The 6257-nt window shown below is 42.1% G+C and overlaps 1 long non-coding RNA gene across 1 annotated transcript; it reads left to right on the forward strand.

Moving 5' to 3' along the window:
• The first annotated feature begins 352 nt into the window (after positions 1–352).
• On the forward strand, positions 353–1242 carry LOC130514804 (uncharacterized). The gene is made up of 3 exons (XR_008947063.1): positions 353–493; positions 925–1001; positions 1092–1242. It is a non-coding gene; the product is annotated as an uncharacterized LOC130514804 (long non-coding RNA).
• The last annotated feature ends 5015 nt before the right edge of the window (positions 1243–6257 follow it).

Here is a 6257-nt window from a genome sequence, read left to right on the forward strand (position 1 = left end):
TGGCAGATTTACCCTGCTGTAAAACGACTGCAAATTCCCACAGACCTGATAATATATTTGTCAGTTATTGTTCATCGAATCTTTGTGGCAGAGCCAGCGTTGCTATTTAATCAAATTCCTGTTTCGCAGTGTCAACTTTGTTCAGCTGAATATCAGAACACTTTGAGCTGAATATAGCTGAGCATGTCTTTGACTGATAAGAATATTCTGCCATAACATGCATGTCTTAAGCCTTCTAGTTTAAATAGAGACCTTGGCCCCGCCCTCCCAACGCTTCATCTTGATTGACAGGTGACAGATCAGTGCGGCTAAAGTCACTCGCACTTTTTTAATGAGAGAAATCAGGCTTCACGCAAAGTTTAGGTATCTGCTTTTCAATCAGCAGCTCAGCCCAAAACTGGCAACATTCAACAGTGTGTGATGTTTGGTGGCAGCGATCTGTCTGATCATGGACTGAACTTCATGTCATCCCAACAGAAGGTGGCCTCTTTAGGTAAGACCAGAGTGGAAGAGCAGCAGCATGCACGGATGATCAACATGATTAACTAGCAAATTAGCACCGCTGAAGCTTTAGAGCACCTTGCCAAAGTCAAACACACTTTTGACCCAACATGCTAACACGTCCATATGGTCCTGCCTATTTACTCCACTATGACACACTTACAGATTCCAACAACAATCACACCTTATTGAAATGTTGATGATTTTAGTAATAAAAATCTGTTTTGTATGACCTAATTTAGCTCATGCCATGGTACCAGTGAGCTTGGTGGATGTTGGTTGGCCTAAAAAGAAAAAAGAAAATCTAATAGAACCACTAAAATTAAATTAAGAATGAGGAAACCCAAAATAACATTGTTTGTTTTAACTTTGCTGGCACCACGTAGAATTTTATTGGCTTATTTATTTATTTATTTTGCACAGCTGATGAATTCAGAAACAAAAGACTGCAACAAAACCCCGCGGACCCCCATAACTGAAGTTTAGTGAACCACATGAAGGTAAAACTCCATCTGATAAATGATATTATAGTCCCATGTGTTCTGATTTTGCTCTTCCCTGATGAGACGTCTTTTGTTGCTTCATTTAAGATCTCTACTTGCGCTGCAAATGCAACCAGAGAAATGATGGTGTTGGAGGATGATTGTCCTCTGGGGAGCTGCCCAGGTGGTTAGTCCTTTTAATTACATCTCTATAACGACCCTGTGTGAAAGAGGCTCGAGGAGGTAAAGCTGAGGGCCAGAAGACTGAAGTAAAACCCTCCCAATGAAATGATCTGAAATGTGTGTGTGGCACGCAGGCGCAACAAAAAATGATCATCCTCTTTAAAACTGGAAAATCCATGATGGTATTTTGAGGGGGGACTTTTTTTTAACTTTTCTGTAAGATTGCAGAGATGTTTGTTGTAATGTTCCGCGTTTAAATAAAAAATAAAGCATGCACAACTCACAAGAATCAGACTCATCTGTTGGGAGTTTGCACACTGGACCGCTCTCACTCAGAGATGCAAAGAAAGCCCAAACTCCAGAAGCCTGTGGGTGATGATGTAGGCAGCAGCCATCTATTTCCATCTGGAGACATGCGCTCTTTACATGGTTTAACGGGGACGTGCATGGAGAATGTGAGAGGAAAAGAGCGAGTTGAAAAGTTCAGCCCGCTCCCTGCGGGCAATAAACGACGGGCACTGACAGATATTCTTTATCACATATTCTCTGTTTTCATTTTGTGCTGAGCTGCCCTGCTCTACTTCTCTCTCTCTCTCTCTCTCTCATTCTCTCTCTTTGTCTCTCGCTCTCTCCACCTTTTTCTTTCTTTTTTTCTTTCTCCCTTTGACTTCCTGGTTTCTTCCATCTGTGCAGTAGGCAGCCGTTTAAAAGAACTGGTTCCCATTAAACACACATCACCATCACACCGTGTGTGTGTGTGTGTGTGTGTGTGTGTGTGTGTGTGTGTGTGTGTGTGTGGTGTGTGTGTGTGTGTGTGTGTGTGCGAGATTCTATGTTAATACATACTATATATGATAACGTGCGTGCGTGTGCACGCTGCAGAAGGATGGTGGCGTAGCAGTCGGGGCAGGTTCATCAGGAGGTCAGAGACACTTATACACACTGAGCGTTTGCAGAGAGAGATGGATGACAGTCTGAAGCTCCCTGCTGCTTTGGGAGGAAAATATATGGTTCTGAGGTGTCCATAGTAACATACATGCATGTACACACACACACACACAGGTACATGCACATACCCAAATACACATAGTAGTACATATTTAATATTACATACAAGCTGTCATGGATGTTTTTTTTTACCTTGAATTCTTATAATAATAATTTGACAGATGAAATTTATAGAAAATAGACAACTTACTATACTATATTATGGACATCAAATTACTATTATAGAAATATAATGTAATTAGGTTGGATGTGCTTTATGGCTACAAGTAGGAAGGTCAAAAAGTCTTCTTGCTGTTAATCTTAAAAGTGTAATAAAGACGTGATTACAGCTCCAGGGCTGGACTCTGCACAGTTCAGGGTCTGTTTAAAGATTTTATATCTTAAATCTTATATCATTAAAAGCAGTACTGAGAAATGAAGCTGAAGGCTGAAAACCCACTCACACAGGAGACACTTTTCATGTGTATGTCAAGCGTATCCTACGAGAAAACTGATATTTGTCCATGCTAATAAACAATATATATCACTCCTTAAAAATTTTGACTTCAACTCACAGTCCTAACAGTCATGACGACCTGATGGAGACCATACCCCCCATTATCAATTCATTTCCATGGAGATGTGACCAACGTGGCCAAGATAAAAAGGAGAGGATAGGGAGGAGTGCAGAATGGAGGAGGACAAACGTGATGAAGACTAATGAGCACAAGAAAGCTGCGAGAGGCCCGAGACTGTAAGTGTGTTAGAGGAAGGAGGCCGAGAGAGCAGATGTAACAAACAGTGAGCTAATGCGCTCATCATAAAGGGAAGTCAGAGAGTAAAGCAGAGGTGAGAGGTGATAGGGGATGAAAGAGGGTAAGGAGGAGCGCGGACGCATGACTCATGGGACAAACGAGGTGAGGAGCAGTTGAAGAGGGAGGATGAGAGTCAAAATAAGGGGCAGCATTAGTTATACAGAGGAAACTGATGTAGGTGGAGGGAAACCAGCAAGGCACCCTGGTTGCCATCTGTTGGCCAGGTGCAGTAAAGGATTCTTCCCCTCGTCCTCGTCCTCCTCCTGATCCTCCAGAAAACAGTGATTGTGCAGGAAAAACAAACAGAGAGGCCTTAGAGAGAAATGGAAAATGATATTTATCGTATTGCCGGAATGATTTATGTACAGGACTGTACGTCATGATGCTGGGACCACTTTTACCACCACCCCTACTCCAGTTGACCAACCCATAGTGACAGTCCATAATGGACATTGGCTCTCTTCCTCTGCTTTCCTTGTGGTTGCTGTCAACCCTCTCCGTGGTGCTGAACTCATTTATCTTGTACGTTCAGTGATGCTGAAGGTTCATTTGTGTCGAATGTGATGCTCAGACAGTAAAACTTGATCATCAGCTTGTGTCAAGTCGTACAGTCCGTCAATTCCTGCAATCCTGTCCATGAATTCAAACTTTGTCTGACTGTCTGTGCAGAGGAGCCCTGTAGCCTGTGTCGCTTTCGCTTCTGTGAGGAGTTCAGAACGACAACGAAGGCGTAGCATCGGTGGGCTCTGCCTGTCGCTTTGATTCCTGACCTTCACACTCCTGCTCGTCAATCACCTGCACATCGATCGATTATTACCAAAGCAGAGCTCAATAAGTCCATATCAAACTTTACGCAGCCAAATTTATGCATTACATGTGTTTGTGTTTCTGAACGCAGCTCATTTCCTGTCCGACATCTGCACCATATAAACACTCGGCTGAGTCTGTCTGTGTGTGTGTGTGTCCTGCCTTTGATTGTACTTGAGTGTATATGCCGGCCTCACTTTGGATCACTCCCCATATATCACCCTGTGTGTGTGTGTGTGTGTGTGTGTGTGTGTGTGTGTGTGTGGTGTGTGTGTGTGTGTGTGTGTGTGTGTGGTGTGTGTGTGTGTGTGTGTGTGTGCGGGTGTTTGTATTTGTTTCTTTTCTTTTAATAAATGAATATGACACGAATGGCTTGTCTGTACTACTGTAACCTCACATGAACGCACACTTGCTCAGATACTCCTGTCATCACCCCGTGTGTGTGTGTGTGTGTGTGTGTGTGTGTTGTGTGTGTGTGTGTGTGTGTGTGTGTGTGTGTGTGTGTGTTGGTGGGGGTATGGCTTGTTTCTGTGAGTAGGCCAGTCGTTCACTCATCCTCTCCTTTAACATTCCTGCTGAGCAGAGCAGAGGTCGCTGCCAGGACAAGTCTGTGTGTGTGTGTGTGTGTGTGTGTGTGTGTGTGTGTGTGTGTGTGTGTGTGTGTGTGTGTGTGTGTGTGTGTGTGTTGGTCTGCAGGGCCTCCTCTGTCCAGGATGAAGGATGAAGAGAGGGAGGTGAGGGAGAGGTTGAGAGGGTGACAGGAAGGAGGTCAACCCACGGTCAAAGACAACCTCCTTCCTCCGTCTACTCCTCTCTACGCTCCCTCGTTCTGTCTCTTTCAACTCCCCTCGTCTTTTCCTCTTCCTCTCCGTTTTAGCACTCCATTTTCATCATCACTTCCATTTCACACTCCTGTTTCTTTTGTTCCTTCTCTTGCTCTTTCCCTGAAAACACACACACACATACATGACCCAGAATGTGATCCTGAGCAGTAATGGATAAAAAATGAGAGTGGCCTTTGACCCTCTCTTTCCCCCTTCCTCTCCTCCCTTCTTCTTCTATCTCCCCCCTCTACAGTACACTCCTCTCTCCCATCTATTCATCTTGCTCTTCAGGCTTTATAGGATTCTTTTTTCCTTCCTCCCCTTCCTATTTTTCAGTTTTCTTTTTTGTATTCCTTCTGTGCCGTTAGTCTGTCTGAATTATAGAATTATAATTATACAATTATGATTTCATCAGCGTGGCATTATCATGACATCCTGTCACAGACATCGGCAGGGATCCATCTTGTTGGGGGTGAAAGGCTTCAGTCCAACCTGGATGTGTGACATGGATCTTATCAGTGCGTCCTGCCTTCATCATTCTGCTTCCTCTGCCTGCACTTTTTTGCCTATTGAAAGCAAAACTTGATATTGATTATTTCATTGTTGGCATGGCTGATTTGTGATCTCCACATAGGACTAGTGTTTCTCTTTTTTTAGCACATTAGAGATTATTCTTTTTAAATTGAATTGAAAGTCTAAGTTGGAACAGACTTGATTTTAGGAAACTCTGTTTTTGTGATTCAAAATGAGATTAACTTTTGATTTATTAAATAAATGTTGTGATTTTGGATGGTGTGACTGTTCAGGGGAAAATATCCAGGAATAACATGAACATTTGTTGATTGTCCACTCTGCACACTCTTCCTTTCATGTTGAGCCAAACAGGGACAATCGTTTTGGGAATTTTTTTTCTCTCCCTCTCCCCCCATTCTGTCTCTTTCCCGCTGTCATACACAAACACAACTATGCGATATCTTTTTTGCGCCACCTGTCGGCTGATCGTGGTTACTACATCCAGTCGCACACAACTGGAACAAAAAGAATGCGTATGAAAGGTCAGAGGTCAGGGGGACAGAGCTCACAGAGGACAGATGATATGATCTTATCAAAATGTTAAGCAGACAGTTGAACACAGAATCTTTTTTATTAAAGGATATAACACTTACTTTGTGTCCTTGTTCAATACTTCCTTTTGGTAAATGATTATAAAGTAAGGCTGTCCTATAATCATTAATATTATTGCACTCTGATAATAATAAGCCCCCTGAAAAGGATATAGGGATTTTATCACAATATAATTGTGCACATTTCTGTGCAAGGATGGCATGTAATTTAATTTAATTTTACTTTGTGTGAAGGTCTGAATTTATTCTTCATTCGTGCATTGTTTCTTGGATTTTTTGTGAACATTTTAAACACCTCTATCTCAATTTTATTTTAAGACCAAATTATTTTGTATCTGTCCACGAGAATAGCTTATTCTGTCTCTAAAAGGTAAATAATTAAAACCTATATTTAATTTAACCGAGAAAAGGTGGTTGGAAATAAATGAGCACCAAACTCTTGAAAGTAAAATTAAAATGTAGTACGATGCCAAAAGACAATAACACTCTACTTTTCTAATCTGAGGGACTAATGATTCCAATTATGCAAAATGA

The sequence above is a fragment of the Takifugu flavidus genome, chromosome 18 (genome assembly GCF_003711565.1).
Source record: "Takifugu flavidus isolate HTHZ2018 chromosome 18, ASM371156v2, whole genome shotgun sequence".
Classification (NCBI taxonomy): Eukaryota; Metazoa; Chordata; class Actinopteri; order Tetraodontiformes; family Tetraodontidae; genus Takifugu; species Takifugu flavidus.